Raw genomic sequence first — 24983 nt, forward strand, 5'->3', positions numbered from 1 at the left:
TAATAAATTGTATTGAGACTATTGACTGTGAGGAAAATAAAATGGTGGCTCATAGCTTGTGACATAAACAAGACCAATTATAGATTAGTGAAAACCCAAAGCATGAGAAACAAAACTGTAACCCTTTAATTAAATTGTAATTGGGTATATTTGTGAACTGAGACTAGAGAAGGATGTCTAAAGTACAGACTATGAAGAAAGACACTGGTGTGTAGCCATGTTAAAATTTCAGTTCAAATGCAGCAAAAATCACCACTGGAAAAAGTGAAAACACAGCAACGTATTAGCATCTAGAATAAGGAAGTTTCTCCAAATCAATAGTAAACATGGAACGAAGATGGGGGAGGGGAGATGGGGGGATAGGTGAAAACGAATATGAATGCACCAGAAAAGGAAATTTGAATGGGCAGGGGGCATTTTGAAAAACCAGCATCACCAACTGAGAAAATGCAGGCTCCCTCATGAAGAGAGAACATCTCATATTGCCAATTTGCCAGCAATGACAAATTTGGACAGTACCAAGTTCAGGCAAAAGTGTAAGGCATCTGAGCCTTACTAAGAGCGGCATGCAGTATTCTATCCCGATAAGAGTCATTTGTCAAGGAAAGACAAGCTTTCAAATACACATAGGGTAAGAATGCTTGCTCAAAGAGCATCACTAGACAAGGAAGTGAAGTGTCGGAATAGTGTAACAAGATGTCATTTGTTTAAACGTAAAGAATCCCATGATGCTGTCTTCTGTTTGTGTTATTTAGAAGTCATAATCAAATAACTACATTGTAAAATATGTGCCTGGAACGGATACATGCTAAATTCCCAATTACTTTTACATGGGAAAGGAACGCTTATATGATGTAGACACAGACCATGCCTGTTGTGTTTTGCTTTGTGCTCAAGCTAAGGGGATGCACATTTGCTTACTACACAGCACTCTCTGCACGCTTCAAAGGCTTCGTTATTCTTCACTCGAAATGACAAGCTTGACTCAGTACTCTGTTGGCACCAGAGAGGCCTCCACAACTATTGAAATTTCACGTTAGCAGGAAACACGTCTTTCCTTTTTACCTTCCTACTTTCTTTTTTCTAAACGAGGAACCAGGCTGAGACTTAAACCAGTGTCTTTCCTGAACCCACTCATTGAGTGACAGAACTAGGACTAGGGCCAGGTGTTTGGCCTTCGTGGTGGCTCCCTCCAGCCCAGCTGCCACTCAGTGATGGGCATGAACTGATGCCGCGGGGACCCTCTGAAATGGCTTGATTGAAGGGAAAAGGGAACTGCAGTTCTCTCCAAACAGTGCTCAGACACAGCAGAACAACTAGCCTGTTTCCATCACAGATGCGGATGTCAGGGGCTAACAACGCCTGTTGCCCACATGAACGGCTACAGAGATGCTTCTGGCAAGCTGTGGGGAGCTAGTTGTCTCTCTCTTCCCATTTTCAAGGTCTGGGTCTAACAGCCTTTGTTAGCAATGCTGTCGTGTTCCAAATACCTACTGAGACATGAGGAAAGAAAAGAGAGAGACAAGAGAGTTTGTATGTAATGTATATGTGTGTGCAGGTGTGTACACTCATGTCTGTGGCGGTTAATGGTTGATACCATCCATCTTTCAAAATTCTCCACCTTGTTCACTGAGACAAGGTCCCTCACTTGAGCCAAGAGCTCCCTGATTCAGCTACTCTAGCCAGCCAGCTTGGCCTGGGGATGCTCTTTCTCCACCTTCCAAGCACTGGGGATAAAGGTAGGTCACATGACTCCCCAGCATTCAGGGACCTAATGTGGCAAGTGCTTTACCAGCTGAGCCATCTTCCCAGCCCAAGGTTGGGTTCTTGGTATAAAATACCGTGTCTGTCTGATGTTAGCATCCCATTTGAAGACTGGTCTCAATAATGATTCAGATAGAGGATGTGAAATGAGCCTGCATCAGCACAGAGATGTGATGACCAAGTCAGTGTGGTGGGATTAGCTTCTGGGTAGCTGGAAGGCTGCCCTTTCTGAGTCCAAGTACTTCCCACAGACAATCCAGCTCCTCCACAGGTCCAGAACTTAAGAAACCAGGAAATAGCCAAAAACACGGAAAACTGCAAGCATGCATCAGGACAGCCTTTGTGTTGGTGATGTTCTGAATGTTTGTGTTTGCTGACACATTTTCCGAACTTATGGAATCAGTCACTAAAATGCACTCGGCTGCCACTAAGGCATTCCTGAAATCAATTGCCTATTTGCTTATAAAGTGATTCACGGTGAATTCTAAACAAGATTCAGTTCAGGACATACACAGTTTCATAACAAATTAAGATAGTTCTTTACTGATGGAATCAGTGTGATCAAACCTAACAATTCTACCACCTTACACAAATGGATTAATCAGTCTCATAGATGACAAGGAGGGGCCATGAAGCAGTAATCTAGGTTTTGGCAATGACTCATCCTGTTTAATGAGTAAAGGAAAATGAGCAGAATATAATATTTTTAGTGAAATCTACTACTTTGGTGCTTTTAAATGCAGTTTGAATCGCAAGTAAGTCCATGGCTTGAAATATAATTAATATGCTTAACTTATCCCCTGAGTGCTAGGCTTGGGTAACCAACCACTCAGCATCTCTATTGGGATATTTAATCACCATCTCTGCCTTACCATGTCCAATGGAAATCTTTATGCTCCTTCCCAAACCCGCCCAATTAATAAAAAGCATCATCTCATCACTCAAGTAAAAAACCTCAGGGATGTGCTGAATTCTTCTTCATATTGCACCCATGTATTTCTATAACCAACGTTTCAAGAAATTCCCACACCTGTCTTCAGTCCTCAGACACATCGAGAATTTCTTCACACCCTAGCACCTTCAAAATCATGGTCTGTGATTAATTTGGTTGTCCCTAAAAGACCATCATTTCTTCTGCCTTTGATTTTTCTTTAGTTTATTCTTAATATAGTTTCAAATTGTGCTTTACAAACCAACATGGCAGTGGACAGCCCTTTCAATGGTCTCTGTCGCATGAAGCAGTCAAGCCAGATGTGTGTCCTCCTACCAAACTTCACCTATTTCCACTCCTACACTTGTGTGGCCGTATGGGAAGTATGTAGGTTTGAGTTTAAAATCCAACTCATCCATTTTGCAGTTTCTTTATCCAAATGGATTTAATGTAAACATTCCAGACATAGCAAGCAACACAGAAATACCAATGATGCTTTCCCTTGTTTGATGAGTATACAGGAAATACATGCTTTGAAATATTGCATGATATCACAAGTAAATATACAAATTATTACATACATCTTAGTTAGGATTTCTATTACTGCAATAAAATATCATGACCAAAAGCAACTTGTGGAGGAAAGGGTTTATTTCATCTCAGAATTCAGAGCCCTTCACTGAGAAAGGCAGAGCAAACAAGAAAATCAAGGCAGGATCATGGAGGCAGGAACTGAAGCGGACTGAGGCCATGGAGCTGCTTACTGACTTGCTCCCCATAGCTTGCTTGTTCAGCTTTCTCATACCATCCAGGACCTCCTACCCAGGTTTTTTGTTTACTTTCAACCTCGGACTTTGATGCTGTAGAAGCAGCAGGTGCTGCCAGCTCAGAGACGATGCTCTGGAGGTGGAAAGGTGCTCCCCAAATGGGGTGTTCTTGTTCCTTCATGGCTCCAACACAGTGAGGCAAAGTTTAGTCCAAAGTATTATCCAAATGTCCCGTGAGTTGCCTTATTAGAGGCAGGAGGATTTCATTTTTCTTATACTAAGATGAGCAATTATCACAAAGTCTTTTTATCATGCAAGTTTCGTTTAAAAAAGAGAGAGAGAAAGAGAGAAACGTTAGCAAATCGCTGAATTGATATCTTTCCCATTCAGGAAAGATGAGCACTATATCTGCCCTTCACTATGAGGAAAAATTACTTCTAGACCAGCTATCCTGCAGATACCTTAAAATACAAAATAAATATCCACCTTCAAAGTGAAGTGATATTCGGATCAAATATGAAAAATTAACTGTCCAAGTAAATTTTGCTATGAAGAGAACATTTTAATAGTATCCAAGCATGGGATTTTTTTTTTTTTGATACATGATTTCATTCTGTGAACCAGACTAACCACAGACTCTGTCAATCCTCCTCCCTCTGTCTCCCGAGTACTGGGATTATAATGTGTACTACTTTGCAGAACTTCATTGATCATAGATGTTATTACTGATACATACTGTGTCATCTGTTAAAATGTCTGATCTTTACTCCCCCAAACCTTGAAATAAAATTTTCCCACTAGCTTAACATTTTCTAAATAGTTTTGAGGTTTTTAAGTCATTGATGTATATACATCGTACTTACATATAAATGTGTATATTTATGTTATATACAGAGATCTGTTTAATTGTGTATCTGTGTGTGTGTTTGTGTGTGTACAATGCACACCAAAACCATCTTATTCGCTTATATTATTGACATTCACTGAAGGTATGTATTTAGGAAATGGAGCTAAATTTTTTGAAAAAAAAAACAACTTTAGCACAATTAGTAGGAGCCATTAATGAGAGACCTAATGCAGGCTTCAATGTTCCCTCTCATTTGGGACGGCACATCTGTGAACAACTGTTCAATGGGATATTATGGTAGTAACAAGGAAGATGAATGGACCTAAATGTCCATCATTCTGAAAATGGAAAATGAAATTATGGCCTAGCCATACAATGCGGTGCTATATAACCACAAAGGAAGAAACTGGAACTCTGTGTAATACGGATAATGTTCAGAAACAATTTTTGTGAAAAGAAGAGACGCAGGCAAGAGAAGGATGTATAAAGGTCGATCATTTACGCGTCATTTAGGAACATACAAGATAATATGAAATCTTGAGTTCATTATTTTCGATACATTCATATGTAATAAAAGTGAAAATGCATGCGCAGAAGTGACAGGCACTGGATTCCAATAATGGCAGCTTCTGGAAAAATGGACTGAGATCCAGGGAGGGCGCTGGAAGGGCTTGAGTGGCTATTTCATGTCTGAATACTCACGCTGGGGGTGAATACGAAAACAAAGGCTTTCCTTTGCTATTCTCTGTACTCCTGTGGACACTAAAGTTTTTAAAAATTGGAGATTATTTTCTTTTAAAAAAAATCCCTTTGAAGAAATTACGACAGCGATAACTTTGTAGACTTAGACCCACAGCAAAAGCATTCTGGGATGTTCTACTTATTTTGCAAAGCTGTCATGGAGCTGCTGTAGCTTCCTAAAAATATATGCTGCCCCATTTCCCACACATTGAGAAAATTCCCTCGGAGTGTTAAGCATAAAATATTGAAAGTCTGAGCAACCCAGAGAGATATCACTTCCAGGCTGGAAAGCAGGTAAAAATGCAGGAGGAGGGAGGCAAGCCGGGCAGCGTTCTCTTCTTGGGGGCTGTAATCACCATTTCGTACTCTTTCAACAATTTCTAGAAATGCGATGTCTTCCATAAGCACAAGGAAAAGAAAATGTGTCCACAAAGATAAGGCAATTAGAGAGTGTTGAGTAACTCTCATGACATCCGCCCTGTCACGTCGGTTGAACCCGTGGACCGACCTCATCGGGCCAGTCATGACTGCAGCTTGCAAGGTTCACAGCTGGGCAAGTGTGATGATGACTGTTGTCCTCCAATAGGGGCACAGCATCGTACGACACTATGGAAGCTGGCAAGGAGGGATGAAGCAGATCAGCACCACCTTGTTCTCTCCGTGCTCTGTGACACAAGTGTGTGATGTCTTCAGCAATAGGATCCTGTCATCAAGTTTGTGAGAGTAACCAAGAGCACAAAGACTCACAGACAGAAACACAGGTCATCCTTGATGCCAGAATGTCCCAAGAATGCCCCCTTTATTGTGTCCAGGGGCAGTTTATATAGGGATAGCCACGCCCCAGCCAAACGCACCAGAGACCATTCCCCTGCCATCAGGAACTCCTAAGGGTCTCGTGCTCAGAGCAGCTGTAGGCACTCAGATCAGGGGAAAACAAGTTGTTTACAAGAAATTCAGGGTCTGGGGGTTCACAGCTCCCAATGTATGTGTGTGTGTTGTATATGTGTATTGTATGTGTGTATGGTATATATTTTAGGAAGCTTCTACAGTAGTTGGTTTCCCAAAAGGTCTTTAGTGTTATTTAGTTCCTCAAGGTCCACTGCATGTAATGGAACCCAGAGCAGGCACCATTATCAAGACTAGGAACCTGTTTAGGCAGGCCACAGGCCCAAGGAAAGTACTCACAACGCTTATTCTACTAAATGAGCATTGTGTTAAACAAACTCCTAGCGACTTACTAAAATAGCATAGTGCATCTTTTAGCCTACATCAGAAAAACTTTTTCTTTTTAAAACAATAGACAATGGTTTACTCAGAAACTCACAAAAAGAATATCTGAGTCTTAAATGAAACCTCTGCCATTCTTCCTAAGGCTTCGGGATTACGGCAGAAAAGCAGTAAGAAAGACTGCATGGCACAGAGACAGTGGGAAACGACAAGATGGCAGTGTTTTCCACACACAGCAGGACAGCTGCACAGAAGAACTCACAGTGGTTGTAACAGCAGGCAGGATCTATGCGAGATCACATCAGATAAAAATCCCAGCATGGAGGGAAGAGATGGGGACACAAAGTCTCCTTCCTAGACCTGGAGGAACAGGTAGGTGATTGATAGCCAGAGAAAGAAAGAATGGCATTTTCTTTAAGGGTGTGATCCTGGGTAGGTCCATCATGTTTTAGTGGAAGACTTTACATCCAAGAATATATAGGTTGCACAAATTGGACTAGGTGAATTTCTTTTTAAAAAGACACCAACTTGGGCAGTTAGGAAACGGAAGTGGACCTGGAAGGAGTCAGGGGAGAAGGACATATGATCAAAATATGTTTTCTGAAATTCTCAAAGAATTAACAAAAAATACTTTAAATGATAAAGTAACTTTATTAAATTGTGTCAAGGTTGATTTCAGAATAGATCGATTCCTAAAAAGCCAACTAAAATTTTAGCAGAAAATCTATATGTCTAAGCCAAGATAACAAATGGTTTCTACTTAATTAACGGGTTCGCTTTCATTTATTTAATAGATGACTTTCATTTACAAAACCAAGTTTTATAATAATGATAATAAATGATTTTGAACAAAAAAGTAATATCTAATAAAACAAAATATTCTAAACCTAACAGGTTGCTCAAATGTAAATGCTCATACCTGAACCTCCACCCTAATGCAAATGTTCTTCTTCCAGAGGGCGTGGGTTTGGTTCCCAGCACCCACATGGCAGTTTCTAATCATTTGTAACTTAGTTCCAGGGCATCCGAAGCTCTTTTATTACCTTCACAGGCCGAGATATTGAAGGTTTCTCTGACAACCTCTACCCCTCCACCCTACTCTACCACTCCCCAAAAAGGAAACTGTCTAGACAGGAGGCCATTGAAGAGAGCTCTTAAGATTGTGACGGTGACGCCAAAGTGGATCTCTCCACAGATGTGGCTTCTGGTGGGAGGGTGGGGAAGGACTCCGTTTTCTTTAAGGGCTGGCCGTGGAGCTTAGCCATGCTCCAATGAGTACAACAGCAACACAAATTGGACTTGATGTATTTTTTTCTTTTTTTTTTTCCTTCCTCAGGTCCATAGGGTGGACCTGAGAGGACTAGAAAGTGAGTGTGATTGGTGTATTATGTGCAATTCCAAATAATTAATAAAAATGTTATGTTGGACAAAAAAAGGAGAGAAAAGAAATTCAAATGATCCCAACAAGAACTAATTTTCCAAATTTCTATTCATCTACAAATTATTGAGATTAACTATCCCAGAAGAGTTACTGCCAATTTATAAAATAATATAAAAAAGAAGGTATTTTTTTTCAGAAAAAAGTATTTTTTGTTAGAATTATATAATAGCCTTTTTTTAATGCTACCCTTTTCCCTACATTTGAAAATAGAATTGTAAAGGTTTTTGAGGTCCCAAACAAAAAGAAATTTGAGCTTAAAAATATAGTCATTTTTTTTCCCCACAAAGCTCTGCTTGAAGACTGAACAAAACAAAGTCCTGGACACTGGGTAATGGGAATTAGGAGCTGGGGACAGGCATATAATCACTCAGTCAAACAGAAAGCAAGCCCTAAATGTATTTTTAGTAATGGAAAAAAAGACTCATATATGCATGAAATTGAAGGTCACTGAGGTCCAGGCCACTACACACCTTTGTGTCTGGGGTGGGAAGGTGCACAGTGCATCTCCAGCTGATAATTGTAGGGACCTTACTAAGGCAAGTCTGGAATCACTGCTTTCATTGGGGACTGGACATGGCACAATACCGTGTGTGTGTGTGTGTGTGTGTGTGTGTGTGTGTGTGTGTGTGTGTGTGTACATCACAGTTGCCCTGTATGAACGAACGCTCTCGGCGGCATAGAGAAGGCGGAAAACTAACTAGATGAAAAACTGTGAGAGCGAGCCCAATGATAAAGGTCAGGCTGAGAGATCTGGCTGTGCTTGGGGGAGGGAACTCAGTCAAGGGTTGTGGTGAGAGTCTATCATGGCGAATCTGGAAGGAAAGGGGATGGTGCAAGAAGAGAAGGAGGAGGTCAGGAGCTTCTGAGATGAGCAGCAATGACTGAGACCCAAGGACAGCAAATAGCCCGTGTATTTCCTCATGACAGGACCCTGTGAGGGGAGAACTGGGCATGCGCAGTGCGTATGTGAGTGCTCAGAAAGGTAGATCTGACTTACGACCGAACCACAGCCTTGCTGTAAAGTCCTGACTGTCATGTGCATTCTATAAGCCTCAGGTTAGCTTTTAATGTCACTCTGGATCATTTTTGTACACACACATCCATTCTTCCAGCTTCTTGTTGATGCTTTATCTGTACGTCCTTGTGTTGTGTCAGCCTGACGACCGTCAACTAATTCTCTATCCCCATGAGTTAGGCTTAGAACGTCTTTGTGGTATTTTTAAATGTCTTCAAGTTCCTTTCATTCACAATGATGTTTGTGTTTATCTAAATACACCAACCTTTATATTACACATAAAAAAATATATCACATTTGACTCAATTTGCAACCATTATACATTCTGGTTATTTCAAAATTTGCTACCCCAGATAATAACCGGGACAACCAACCTTATATGAATATGTCACTTTAAACCTCTGTGATCTGACAGTAGTAGTTTTCTTACAAATAAATTTATAGAAGTATAATGAGACAGTGAAAGACAGGATATTAAGATAAAATCTCTTGAACATACTGCTAAACTGCTCTCCGTGAGTTGTTTCAGAGTGCGTTCCTGCCACTCTGTAAGCAAAATGCCCCTTCCACTGCCTTCTCTGCTGTTTTCAATCCACTGGTCTCAGCTGAGCCTCATGTCTTCCCTGGGCACACGCAGGCGCACGGAGCACCTGGGAGGGGGTTAGGACATTCTTCCCTTAATTAGAAGGAACATGCCTATACACCAATGGGCGTCCAAGCTATAGAAGTTCCAAAGCAGTGTTCAGATGCAAGGTCCTTCCATTGTGTCTTAGTCCAGATCAGCATCACGTCACACAAGGAGCACACGTGATTTATTTGGCCTGTATTTTCAAATTAAGAGGTTTAATACAAAAGCTTGGGGTCAACGGCAGCTCTAGCAAATCTATGTATGTCATGTTGGCACTGAAGGTGTCACCGACAAGAGCTGTGCGTTGCCCTCTAGTTCACTGCATATTTAACCTCACTCATGTTTGCTATTGTCTCACCCCGTCAGTATTTAAGCTGAAGAGTTTGAGATCCCTGAGTACAGCTGGAGTAATAAAGACTTCTAAACAGCATTATAATATGGATTTTAATATAGTGAGTGCCAAACCATAGCCTCTTAAAAATAGCAATAATTGTGGTAAGCTTGGCCTCTGAGTTGGTAAGTCCTATCCAGTTCTACATTATAAAGAAATTTTTTACTAATAAAACATGTCACTAATAAATACTAAATGTTCATGGGTGAACTATACACAGCTACACACAATATAATTGCTAATGTATTATTAGAAATATATGTAACATTAAATTTCAAACATGAAAAACAAGACTTTTGTTCACATATACTTTCCGATATAATGCAGCCTCAACTTATAATAAGCTCACTTGGAAAAATAATAGGCAATTAAAATTTTAAATATCTAGCTCACGATCAGAGGACAAAATTATATTCATTCTGCTAAGTCCAAAAGCATAATTAGGTATATGTCCATGCATGGTGTCATAATTCTGCAGGCAGTTAGTTATGCAAGACCATGTGAAATAGGTGTCCTGAAATCTTTCCAATTGCAACATAAATACAGTCATTGCAGAATAAATATGGCAAAACCCTCAGGAGAAAACTTGCCAGAAGATAGAAATATAAGCACAGTTTTGTCAGAAGCAAGACTCCCAGGGTTTTATTTTAGCAAATCTTAGTTAAACATATCAAGAGGATTTATACTAAAGTTTGTAAGTACTATAAAGTTGCTTTAAAGGATAATGCATGGGGCTTAAGATATCCTTCATTAAGGGATCTATGTGACTGGTAAGAAGGAGACCATGCTCAAGTGTGTTTTACGTCGATGACTGTTAAGATAAAAACAAATCTTCTGTTCACCCAGGCATCTACTGCTCTGTGAAAATGCAAGAACGGTAGCAATAGGATTAGGTGACCGAAGGCTTATACAGGTATTAGCTGATTTTCTTGCTGTGATAATATACTCTTACAAAAGGGACATAAGAAAGGAGGCCTTATTTGGACTCACAGTTCCATGGAACAGCCCCACCATGTTGGGAGTGTCATGGGAGACGGAGCTTGAGGCAGTGGGTCACACGGTATCCGAGGTCACATGGTCTCCATAGTCAGAAACCAGAGGACAAAGAATGCTGATGACTAGTTAGCCTTCTCCTTTTAGGACACTCCTCGACCCATGCCTAGAGAATGGTGCAACTCTCCTTTCAGGGGGGACTTTCTACCTCTATTAACTGACCCAAGGTAATTTCTCATAACATGGCTTGTGGTTGAGAACACTGCTTGCTCTTCCAAAGGTCCTGAGTTCAATTCCCAGCAAGCACATGGTGGCTCACAACCATCTGTAATGAGATCAGGTGCCCTTTTGAGGAAGAGACCTGGTCAATCATCCTCATCAATTTAGACCATGAAACCCAATATGGACAAGTTTAATAGAACCGCCATATACGGGCTGCCTGTGCATGCTTCAGCACTGTCGGGGCATAAATTTCATTCAATTTCATGGAGAAAAGGCAGCTTTCTTAAATAAGTGTGGTAGGAAAACTGGATCTCCTCATCTGAAGAGGAATGAAACTGGAGTCCCAACTCTCACCTTGTACAAAGAACAACTCAAAATAGACTTTTAGAAATCTTAATATAATACCTTAATGTAATTAGGGGGAAAAAGTAAGAAAATCCCTCAAGACATAGGTATAGGCATAGACTTTCTGAAAACACCTCCAATAACTCGGCAAATAAAACCAAGAACTGACAGATAAATTGTGTGAAATTAAAAGGCTTCAGCACAGCAAATGGATAGTTAATTTAGTGAAAAGACAGCCTACAGAACCAGGGAAAAATCTCTGATAGCTGCAGATCTGACAGAGAATTGGTTTTTAGAATACATTAGGGGCTCAAAGAAACTCAATATTAAAAAAAAGTCTATCCAAAATGTAAATTAAAACTTTGTTGGGAAAGATCATTTTAATGAGGTGACCCAGACCCAGAAAGACCAACATTGCATGTTCTCTCTCATCAGAGGCTCCTAGCTCCACGTCTTCAGATATGAGTACATAGCCTGGAGTAGCTGCATAAATCAAGAAAGTAAGTACAAAAGGGGCCATTGCAAGGGTAGGGAGTTGGGGGAAAGCAGTAGTGAGGGGACCAACAGGGTACAAGTAATTTGATCAAGGAAGTGGAGAAGGGGGCCCTAATTAGACATGGGAAAGGAAATAAATATAGAAGAATGAGACAGGAGGGTAAAATAGCAGTAAGGATGTTTGAAAATGTCATAAGGACTCATGAGATTAAGTGTCTACCTAAAAGACTATAAAACACATAAATCTGTGTATAAGTAAGTATACATAATATAGTTAAAATGAAATTTTCTTATCTGGAATGACAGCAATACTCTCACGAGCTAGAGACCTCCTAACAAATATTCCACCACCAGCCATGAGAAGACCTCTTTTGAGCTGTTGGTTCAAGTTGTCCAAGAGACTCCCCAAACATTACAAACTACTATTATGGCCCTTGGTTGACCACAGAGGTGGAAGGTTAGTACCTATTGCTAAAGACACCAGGCACCTCAGTTTCAGGACACAGAAGTCCCTGAACTGGAACTGACCTGAATGTTTCTTCCCTAAGAACAAATTTTCATGGTACCAGAAGGTAAGCAACAGTTTGACTCGGCAATGACACCTATAAACCACAGCAATTCAAACATGACATAATAACCCTGAGTCCAGCAGTGTCACACACACCATAGGGTTAACCAAAGCTATCTCTTTGAACTTAAGATCCTCTCAACAAGAAGTAAGAATGCCTAGTATTAAAAACCTAGCCACATACCAAAGCTAAGGGAGGCCCGGAAGAATGTAGAGAGAGAGTAGGCAGAGTCAGAGATGTGCTGTGTAGCTGCCAAAAGAGAAAGATGACACCAGAATTCCAGAACCTTACCAGTAGGACACAGCCTCGAGGTGATGCACAGATTAATAGAAATGGGCTAATTTAAAGTATAAGAGTTAGCCAAGCAGGAATATGCCTAAACTATTGGCCAAGCAGTGTTGTAATTAATATAGTTTGTGTGTGATTATTTGGGTCTGGGCAGCAGGGAATGAAAGAGCAATCTCTATTTACAAGTCACTGTGAAATTTAGTATGAATTTTTCTTTAAAAATTAAAAATAAACTTCCATAAGACACATATACCACTGTGGATATATACTCTATATATTACAGAGATACTTGCATATCTTTGCTTATTCTTGGAATATTCGCAATGCTCAAGTTACAGATCAGCCTAGGTATCTGTGATTCTATTCTCAGCTGTTTATGGGACTACGTCAGCAACAAAAACCCATACAGGAAGTACACCTGTGAGTGATTTTTCAAATGACTGGATTCAAAACATGTGGTATACATACACAATGGAGTCTTTTTCGGCCACTGGAAGAATGAAATTATCGTTTTTGCATAATGGATACAACGGAAGGCTATCATATTAGCTGAAATAAGCCAGACTTGAAAACACAAATCTCGTGTTTTCTCTCATTTGTGAATCCTAGGTTTTATATAAATACCTAAAGCCACTTATATACATAAGACATTTAAGCAAGAGGGAAAGTTTAGTCTGCTAAATGTCTTCCTGCAGCCTCTGCTTAAAAACATCTAAAATGCTCAGATTTAAAAGTCCACCTGTGAGATTCTGTCTTCCTTAGGCATTCTATCCCACAATGCCCCGGTTGTCTTCTCTAGGAAGTGGTGGAAGTCTAGAGTGGGCCTAGGAAACCTGTCCCCTAGGACTGCATACGGAAGAGAAGGCTGAGCCCAAAGGTGGACTAGGTCTCTGGCCATCCAGTGAGAATGGGCAAGTGCAGGGGCCCAATGAGTTCACCTGTCAAACGTGGTGAACATTTGCAGGGATATTCTTCCTCCACACCCAATATCCAGTCAAACACAACTCCAGAGGTTGGCTCTTCGGTGTAGTCTCAGCATGGAACCACTGCCTGACCCTCATTGCACACCCATCTCTAGGCACCAACACCACTCACCTTGATCAACAACACCACAGCCTTGCTTCCTTCCCACTGGAAGTTCGTCCCATTCCAACTCCCTCTGCTGGGGATTTCTTCCCTTTGGCATCCTTGATGCTCATTCTCCATCCTGCAGTACTTGTTCACATATCACTTTATTCATGAAGCCTACCCTGATCCTTCTCCTTAAGAGTGTAATGCACACCCACTCACACCAGCTGCCTGGGTGTCATTCCCCTAGCTCATCTGTCTCTACTTTAAAATAAAGCATATTTTTTTCTCACTTATTTGTTTATTGCCCAGCTCAGTACAATGGGAGCTCTACATGATCAAAGATTTTGCCCATTTTGTCTACTGCTGTATTCCTAGAGTCTAAAAGAGTCCCTGGCATGTAAGAGATGTAAATCTTTGCCTAATGAAGCGGTGAGTGGATGGGTAAAGAGATGACCCTTTCTCCTAAAGAGCTAAGGAGCCCTCTGTAGAATGCAAAGCTAGACACAGCTCTTGGCCTCAGGATGTTGAAACAGCTGTTTAATAGCAATATCAGTGACTTATATAATGTTGTTATTGAGATGACTGGGAAATGTTGGTACAGAGCGATGGGTTGGGGAGGGGTAGGTTTCACACCGCAGACCCTTAGAGAGCTATGGATACTCAAACGTAGGACAATGAGGACATGATGCCAGAGAGGAAGGGCCACGGTTATGAGTCATTTTCAGTTTCCTTGGTTTAGTATAAGCATGGTCTGAAGTAATTTATATCAGCTGGTAAGGCAACCCAAGTACCCCTTGTGTTTGACTGAAGAGAACTGGGGGACAAGTGGGCAGCCTGGCTGAATTAGTAAATTGATTTTTTTCCTGTATTTTCTTTAATGAAATTACAGAAAATGATTCTATATTAATAAAATGCATGATTTTTATTTAAATTAAGACTAAGCTGGATTATTCCGTTCTTTGCAATAATACCATTTGAAAACATATTTAGAATCGCTTCACTTCACGGTTTCCCGCCACTCATAACTAGTTAGTCATCAAATTCGCCAAAAATAAGGTTCATTTCCATGAATGTGCTCAAAATATATTTAAATTGTCTTTTCTTCTGTCCTTCATGTTGGCAAAATATTTCCTACTCTTCTCTCTTTGACTTTTTAGATGTGTATGTGTTTTAATGAGGCAGCTTCATGAAAGATGTATTCCAAAGAGTTGAAGGTTGAAGAAGAAAGACAGAGACTTGATCCTAGGGCTTAAGTTGCTTTCTACTTAAGCAGAGTGAAACTTCTGAAGATGGGATGGTAGCTTACAGAGCCACAGGCCCAAGTCCGTGTCTCCAACATGTGCAACAGACGGAACCTAAAGTGGAAAAATTCTGACTTTTCATTTTGTGTGAGGAGAACAGAATTCTTCTGCTAGTGCTGGCCCAGCAAGCACTGGAGTGGATGAATTGGAAGTGTGGGAAAAGAACAGATCACAATTAGAGGCCCCAATGCCAGTGCTGCTGTCCCCCCGCCACCACTAACAGGCACGCAGCAACTGGCCCTTTTTTGTTCTGTGAGAAGACAGTCAGTCAGCAACTCTGCTCTGCCCACATCAATGAGGACATTTAAGCATGATGGTGCCAACAATTTTATGTTTTATTCTAAGCTCAAAATAACGTTTCCCAGGTGTTCGTTCATAAAGAGGACTGCATGAATTTCAGCAAAACTTCATATTATTCATTGCAGCAAAGAGAGCAAAGTTTCTTCCCCAGATGCAGCTAATTGAACACTGTGTGAAGTAAGGAACTACTGAGGGAGTTAGCATATCCCCACACGTTTTCTTCTTCCAGAGATGCACCAGTTTTGACTTGTCAATCACCTCACCGGATGGATATGACTGAAAAACCACTGCAATTTACCCTCCACCGTGTGTTTGTCAGGTGACTTTTTACAAGCTGAGGCTCTTTTTCATTCACGCCTTTGACAAACCATTTAAACGAGGCTCACAACATAACAGTGCTAATCTCATGGCTGAAATATTAAAACCTCACATATAAAAGATTTATGATCAATCACGCCGGACATTAGTTGCCCTCCCCAGTTAAAATCCACTTTCCTTGCAAACAATTGATTAGCAAGTTTGGCTACTACAAATGTAAATTAGCAGTGTGCTATATTTTTCTGACCCAGTTCAGACAGACATCTGCTGGCTACTCCTAAACTACAGCTTTTCTGCTGCAACAAAATTCCATATTGACATCTGGTTGAGACTAAGCAAAAAGCAAGATTTTGGGCCACAGTTTTATAAAACTGATACACCAAAGAACACATATACACACAAACCTGAACATACAGACACATGTACTTTGGAACTACATCTCTTGAAATCTCCTCCCAGAGTTCAGCTATCCTCCCTTGTTTTGAAGAAGGGTTATGTCCATGGACCATGCTAACTACAGAATGTCCCACACCAGCCACAAAATGTCTCACATTAGCTACAGAATGCCAACACCCTGGCTGCACACAAGGAAAGAGATATGGACATCACCTCAAGCAGTAATTATGGTAGGAAAAAAGATGGATTGCCATAGGAACTTCCTATACAGAGCTATTTAACCTGCAAAATTCCAATTCAATCCTGGTCCCAAAGAAAAAGAATCATATAAAAATAAAGCTGAAATAAAATTCTGCACCACATATCAGCCTCTACCAAACAAGTTTTTCATGCAGAAGTAACAATGTTTCTACTGCAGGAAGTCTCAACCAGACACCAGCAACCTGAGTGCTTCTGGTGTCAGTTACCAGGACTGACTAATATTCAGAAGCTTTTCTTTCTGCTCAGTAGTAAGAAGTTACAGTAACCACATCTAGGGATATGTCTGCCATGTTTGTAGGGTGTGGATGCTAAGCCCTCTCAGGATTGTATGCACGCAATATGGGAACATTATAGAAGTCAAAAAAGCCAAATGACTGAAAACCATGGCAACCTCAGGACTCACAATAATTCTTCATTATATAATATGATGTTATTGATATGGAATTACTTCTTCCTTTCTTTAAATAAATAAAATTTGAACAAATAATAACTTGAAGTACTAATGATAAATTAGAAGCTAGGTTGAAAGTAAGGAGGTGACATTTGAGCTAGGTATAAAACATCACCCGCGCTTGCCTGCTTTCACCTACTCTCCTGCAGGTAAGAGGCAGTCTCAAGTCATTGAGCAAGTTTGCCCTGCCCCCACTCTCCTTCCAGAGCAACTGGGCCAGATACTCCCAGTTCAGGAACTCCTCTGCTTGCCTGCCTCTATCTTCAGCACAGTCCTATCATTCTCCCTATCCCAGCCTCGTGTACATGTCCATCCTATTACCTCGCAGGAGATGGCTGGCCTCTTCCTGATTTCTAATCTTTTTCTCCAGCATCCCTCTAATGCCTAGCAATTCATCTCTGCCATGCAGGCTCCCACTTCCCTATGGCACACTCGAGCAAATTCACTCTTCTGTGTTGCTCATCACTTCATTCTGTTATGGCCTAAGAGGGCTCCGTGGAAGGAGAGAAATGAGTTTGCAGGTTAACAGAATCCCATTTTCTGCTTTCTTAAATGCATCCAGCTCACAGTGGGAACAGAAACTCACACTGCCTCATTCTGTGTGCACCCTGCCCCTTTACTGCCCCTTTCTCTGTCCTGTATAGGCATTGCACCACCCAGAATAACATCAGGTTCTGCTCACAGGAGAGAAAAGAATAGGAGACTTAAATCCACATGTGAACTACCAGGAAACACTCATTGATATTCTCCAGGGAATGATGACCTTCAACATAACATCACCCACTAGTCAATCTATTAAGAAGCCCAAGATATAAAACCTCCCTAATCATTCACTGCCTTCATCAAAGCCCTGGCGAAATGGAGGGCAGTGGCATTTCAACTATATTTTAATAAATAAAGCTCGCCTAGGGATCAGGAAAGTAAAACTGCCACAGTGGTCAGTCTTACAACCAGGCAGTGGTAACACACTCCTTTAATTCCAGATGCCATAGAAACGGGCGGTGCATGCCTTTAATCCCGGCCCTAGAGAGGATTATAAAATGGGAGGAGACATCTCTCAGACACAGTCTTATTCTAAGATTCCTAAAGATAGGATGGCCATTTCAGACTGAGGTTGAAGTAAGAGCCAGTGGCTGGCTGCTTTGCTTCTCGGGTACTCAGGTTGAACCCCAATTTCTCTCTCTGAGTCTTTATTAATCGTGCTTTAGTGGAGTCTGTATATTGACTTATAGCACACACACACACACACACAAGAGAGAGAAAACATAAAAGATTTCAAACTTATAATGAAGGTTGGATACTTTTAATTAATAAAACTTCATGCAGTAATTTTTAACTAAGTCTTGTGAGAATCAGACACTACCTATAATGATAAATTATCATTTAAAATGCAAGTATGCAAGCATAGTAGGGAATAACTATATTAATTACTCACCATAACCATTAAAATAATTCTTGGAGATATTTCACGCAGTTCCTACCACCTGGGAGAACCATCTGCTTTTTCCTGACAATGTCAGGTCATTATGCCCTGGAAGACTCAACTAAAGTTTCACCTTTTACAAGAAGCTTTCTCCATCCCCTGCACAGGGATGGGCTTGTAATCACATCCTCTGTGTGTGATCATTATCCCTTCCCCCCTTTGCTTTCTTCTGCTTACTTAGTGGTGTGTCCTGCACAGGACAAAAAGGGGAGATAAGTACCCCACATTAAAGACATTTCACCTACAGAAACTGATGGGCCAGTCACAATGACTGAGGAAAATCAAACTGTCCATTAGTCAATAGAAAAAATACATTTGTTTGGCAGTTTGATCCAAAACTGCATGTCCTGGGGCTTAAGTTAGCAAACAAGATTATCATTGCCTGACACTAAAGATTTCAAACCTGGAGAAGTGAAACAAAAGTCCAGGTGCCACATGACCATTTAACCAAACATTAGACAATTTATCTTGCAGGTCTTGGAAAGTGTTTTCCTTGTTTTGATTTTTTTTTCTTTTCTTTTAAAGCATACTATCTAATGAAAGGAGAGGCTGAACGGGCTCACAGAGGCAGGAATGTTCTCAATCATGAGCGTCATCCCAAGGAAGAGAGTGGAAGGGACATGGGAAAGTCTGTGCAGTACACCGGGTCAGTCATGAGGGTTTGAAATACGCACAGGGAAACAGAACATTGAGCCAAGACAAGTATTGTTTTTCCTCAATACGCAGCATGTCTGTGTTCTCTGTAATTGATAGGAAAGCCATCAGTGGCTCTGGGGAGTGCCGCCTATCTCACACGCTGGCCTCCTTGTGAAACAGCATAATCAGATGGAAATGGAGAGAAATTCCTGTCAGGGGCTTTCTTTCTGTAGGCGAGATGTTGCTTGATTTCTAAGTGTCTTCTGGCTGTTGACTGCTTTATAATCATTGGCATAAATATAAAAACGGTAAACAATGTTTATTGTTTGCACACAAGTGAGTCTGAATTGGGGCCTTTTACTGCCAGTCATTGGCGGCGCAATCTCAAGAATGTAATAGGCAATCAGACAGTGATTTATCTGACCCATTATTGAGAAAGAACCAAGAAAAATCTAAACATCATTCCACTCACTCGTGCGCACACTGAAAATGCAAAACTGAATTCTCCCAGCTTTGTTCAGAATATCCAATGTTATAAACATATTTAGTATTTGAAAATTTATTTTTATTGCTGCTCTTAATTTTTCGTTGTTCAATCGTAGGAAGAAATATAGAAGTAAAATAAAGATAATATTTTCCTAAAGAAAAGATATCCAAACCTCAAGGCAACAGATTTACCAGGAATGTAGTTCCTGGGCTTGCTTGTCATAATGTGTGTTGTTCTACTGTCGTGAATGAATTCCACACAGGGTCATTCCTTCAGTCTGTGTTGCCCATAGGAAGTGTTCCTGCGGCCTGAGCAGGCCCTCAGAGCTCTGTGCTCCCTCAAAGACACTGATGCTTAGGGTTCGGCTAAGCAGCTATTATGTAGTTACATTGTATCATGTGGTTACATTGTCAATGTGGTTACTTTGCAAGCGAGAATGAAGTGGCAATGAGTATTGAATGAGTTCTACTTCACCCAACAAACTCAAACCACAAAAAGAGTATAGTCAACATTTACAGTGTGCCCATCCCCAGTGACATACTTCCTCCAGCAAGACCACACCTCCTATTCCTTCTCAAGTATTGCCACTCCCCGATAACCAAGCATTCAAATATATGATTCTATGGGAGGACATTCTTTTTTATTGTTTTTATTAAGCTCTACATATCTCTGTTCCCCTCCCTTCCTCCCCTGCCCCTTCTACCCTCACTTGTGATCCCCATGCTCCCAATTTACTCAGGTGATCTTGTCTTTTTCTACTTCCTATGTAGATTAGATCCATGAATGTCTCTCTTAGGGTGCTCTTTTGTTGTCTAGATTCTCTGGGGTTGTGAATTGTAGGCTGGATTTTCTTTGCTTTATGTCTAAACACCACTTATGAGTACGTAGATATTATATTTATCTTCCTGGGTCTGGGTTACCTCACTCAGTATGTTTTTTTCTAGGTCCATCCATTTGCCTGCAAATTTCAAGATGTCATTATTTTTTTTACCGCTGAGTAGTACTCCATTGTGTACATGTTCCACATTTTCTTTATCTATTCTTTGGTTGAGGGGCATCTAGGTTGTTTCCAGACTCTCCAGCATAAGCTCTCATCAGTGTTTTCGGTCTTGGACATTCTGACAGATATAAGAAGGAAACTCAGAGCTATTTTGATTTGCATTTCTCTGATGGCTAAGGTGGTTGAGCATTTCCTTCAGTGTCTTTCAGTCATTTGAGATTCCTCTGTTGAAAGTTCCATGTTTATGTCTGTACCCCATTTTTATTGGATTATTTATTCTTTTGATGTCAAGGACTGGAGAGATGGCTCGGTCATTAAAGGCGAGGCTCACAGCCAACAATACGGAGGGCATTCTTATTCAAACCACCACAATGCCCTTCACAGCAGACAGGAAGAAAGACTACTTTCAGCTTTATGTATCTACCTATAACCCAATCAAAACAGAGACTAGACCACTCCAAAAACATGAAAAAAAAACAGAATACTATAAAAATAATTGTCCCTCTAAATATTCCATCTAAGGAGTAACAGGGAAGGAAAGCAGATAAATTGGAGAGAGAAGTTCAAGGTGAACAGGAGTTATCTTGTACAGGTGAGCCAAAGCCAATGACATCATCAGAATGTTTATGTGCCCATTGGTAAACAGTCATTATTTTAGAGTTAATTATATGAATTTATAATTAATGTCAATTTAAAACCAAAGAGAACGAATACATAAAACTCATCTCTCTAAATGTTTTACTGTTGTTTAGATCTTGAGGTTACTGTGTTATCATGTAAGTATAGTAGCAATCAGTTTTGTTTCCACCCACCTTTGCCCTCACCCAGGCACCATGTTGGTAGGTTGACATTGAGCACATGTAGTGTTTAGGTAAAACTTTTTAAAAAGGGTTTTAGTGGCCCAGGAAATAATTACAAGAACTGTCAAATGGGAATTCATAAAATTAAAATGTTTCTGCATAGCAATTGAAGCAATCAGGAGAATGAAGAGACAGCTTACAGGGTGGGAGAAAATCTTTGCCTGCTGTGTATTAAACAGGGAATTGATATGTAAAATCTATAAGCAATTACAAAAATCAAATACTGTACAAACAAATCATCCAGTCCATAAGTAGACAAATGGATTAAACAGAAAGTTCTCAAAAGAATAAGTACAAGTGATCAGAAGATCTTCCCTTCAGGAAATTAAAAGTACATTGAGGTTCATCTGACCCAGTCAGAATGGCCATCGTCAGGAAAACCAGTGACAGCAGATGCTGTTAAGGATGTAGGAAAGGGGACCCTTGCTCGCTGCTGATGGGAATGTAAACTGATATGGCTATTGTGGAAATCAGTATTGTGAAAATAGAAGTATCCTAAGATCTAGTTACACTAGATCTAGTTACACTCCTAGAATTGTTTACATGTGCAAAGGAAACCAAGTCCACATTTCACAGACACTTGTACATTCATATTTATTGTAGCACATCTAGCAGAAGAATGAATAAAGAAATGTGGTATACTATTCAGCCGTAAAGAAGAATTTAGCTGGGCGGTGGTGGTGCATGCCTTTAACCCCAGCCCTCAGGAGGCAGAGGCAGGCAGAACTCTGTGAGTTCAAGGCCAGCCTGGTCTACAGAGCAAGTTCCAGGACAGGCTCCATAGCTACACAGAGAACCCTGTCTCGAAAAAACAAAAAACAAAAAAAAAAAAAAAAGAATATATCATTCATTTCTTGCAGGGGATGTTACACTGTCTGAAGAGGATGTAGGGGCATCACACTGGCTGGAGATGACGCAGGGGTGTTATACTGGCTGGAGAGGACGCAGGGGGTGTTATACTGGCTGGAGAGGATGCAGGGGTGTTATACTGGGTGCAGACGCTTGTGTTTTAGGAAGTGCTGGTTGTCTGTCTGCACATCCAGGCAATGCCATTGTGGGGTTTTTGTTTGTTTGTTTGTTTGTTTGTTTTTGTTTTTTTGGGGGGGTGTTTTTTTTTTTTTTTGGTTTTTCGAGACAGGGTTTCTCTGTGGCTTTGGAGCCTGTCCTGGCACTAGTTCTGTAGACCAGGCTGGTCTCGAACTCACAGAGATCAGCCTGCCTCTGCCTCCCGAGTGCTGGGATTAAAGGACGATGGTAATGCCATTGTTTTTAAACGTTGCTTTCAGCCATACATTCAAATGAACCATTTTGTATAACTGCCCACAATTTTTCATTGACTAGTACACAGAGTAAAACATTCCCACCATTTGATTCTTCCTAGATATCCACTGACCAACTTGGGATGGCTTCTGTTGGGCTGGTATTTGCCATTTCATGCCACAGTCCTTGTTTTAAGGGAATCCGGAGTCGACATAATCTCTGACTTTGGTAGAAACATGCTGTATCCGATCAAAATCATCCTATCTATGCGTTACTTCAGCCCTGTTCATTGAGGAAAGGTCCTCCACCTAACCTATGGATGTTTACGCCACTCGATTCAACCTCCCTGCATTTATCTATGATTCCCTGACTCTAAGCATAGCCTTGATTGAGGCCTCACTATAAAAACACTATTCTGTCGTGCAATATTGACCTATAAAGATAACATATTTGAATGCATAGTACCCACTAAAAATCACTGTTTGGAGTCGGGCTTGTGGCTCAGGGGAAAGAACAACCTAAGTTCTGGTCCAGAAAACTACATAAAAAGCTGGTCGTGAGGATCACGCCTGTAATCCCATCTCAGGGAGACAGAGGCAGAAGGATCCCAGGGTCTCCCTGGCCAGCAGGTCCAGCTGGTCAGGGAGCTTCAGGTTCAGTGAGAGTACTTGTGTCAAAAATGAGAATGATGGAGAGAGATACTCAATAAAAGCCCCTAGTCTCTCTCCACAGATACTCATGGGTGTCTGCATCACCCATGTGCACCCACATACACACACCACACATACACACACCACACATACACACACCACACACACACACCACACACACACCACACATACACACAACACACATACACACAACACACATACACACAACACACGTACACACAACACACATACACACAACACACATACACACAACACACGTACACACAACACACATACACACAACACACATACACATACCAGTCTCATGTATTCACATCTGTCTGTATTCCGAGCGGATTTTTCCAGTGTTTTAACAGTCAATAACACAAAGCAGTTTTCAAAATGAGCAATTAATTTGTGCTTACAATCTAGCAATCTTTACTTCAAGGCATACAAAGACACATACAAATCAATAATATTAGAATATTAGCGAAGTGAAAATAAGAAAAAACTAATTAAAAAGAGGAAATGATACATGCACTATAATTTGATACAACAAAAATCTGTCTACCTGGATTGAACTCTGATTAGAGTTGAAAATAGAGAAAGGTGTGAATGTTTGTGGAAAACATTGCAGGTTTTGGGTGTTTTTTTGAGACAGGCTTTCTCTGTGTAACAGACCTAGCTGTCCTGGAACTTACTCTTTAGACCAGGCTAGCCTCAAACTCACTAAGATTCCCCCTGCCTCTGCCTCCCAAGTACTAGGATTACAGGCATGCACCACCACCAACAACAACAACATTGCAGTTTTCATTTGGCACATTTTTCTCACTTTTCTTTGTTTGTGGGCGCCCCACAAGTGACTCAATTTCCATCTAGAGTCATTTCTGACTTAAAGAAGTCATTTGGGTTCAAGCTTGCCTACTCTGCTTTTTCCTATAACCTTGAGGGCTATGAGAGACTTCTAACTTAGCCAGTGAGAAAAGAACACTCTATCTAGTAGACAGTATACTGCTGACAACAAACTCCAAAAACATCAAACTAAAAAGTAAGGCTGCTTCCGAGCAGCAAGCACATGTTGGAGAGGAGGCTGCTCACTCAAGGACAGGAATGGTCTTGTGGTTGGATACTGACTGACAGTCAGAGCTTTGTTTTGCTTTTGTATATAAGCAAGCTCTGAAATAAACTCTGGACTGTTTGGCTGCTTCACTATGACCAGACAGACCTCCTGATTCTATCCTGACTTCTGTTTCTTCTGATTTTTCTTTGGCCTCGAGGATCCCCTATCCAGGAACCCTAGCTGACTTTGTAGGAGCGGGCTCCTACATTCATTCAAAAATCTTATACAAAATGGCCTATCCTTGAGACTATATATTTAGTCCTGTGTATCTCTGAAATGCCTACATGTCCTGGTACCATGTAGGACTACCTCAGTAATGATGAACCCCCGACTCAGCTTTCTATTTCAATTCAATTTTATTTTACACATTTTTCCCTCTGGTTGCTTTCTTTGAATTCTTCTTGCTTATTCCTAAGTGTGCTAGTAAGTAAAGGGAAGAATATCCAAGCATACCTTGACACCACACACTGAAACCAGCGGAAAACAAAGATAGATGTTTACATTGCTGGAAATCTCACCTGAGAACTCTGACACTGAAGAGATCATTTCTAGTCTGGGAAAAAGGGGCTCCTCGTGGCATTCTAAAGCAATGAGAATTTCTCTAAAGAAATCTGTCATCCATCCGTCTGTCTGTCATCTACTTGTCTTTTTATATCTATGTAAGATGTTAGATATATATATATCTTATATTCTTATATTAATAGATGTGAGATATAGGTGGATAG

Source organism: Alexandromys fortis, unplaced genomic scaffold (genome assembly GCF_014885135.2).
Source record: "Alexandromys fortis isolate MF-2015 unplaced genomic scaffold, M_Fortis_MF-2015_v1.1 scaffold_53, whole genome shotgun sequence".
Lineage (NCBI taxonomy): Eukaryota > Metazoa > Chordata > Mammalia > Rodentia > Cricetidae > Alexandromys > Alexandromys fortis.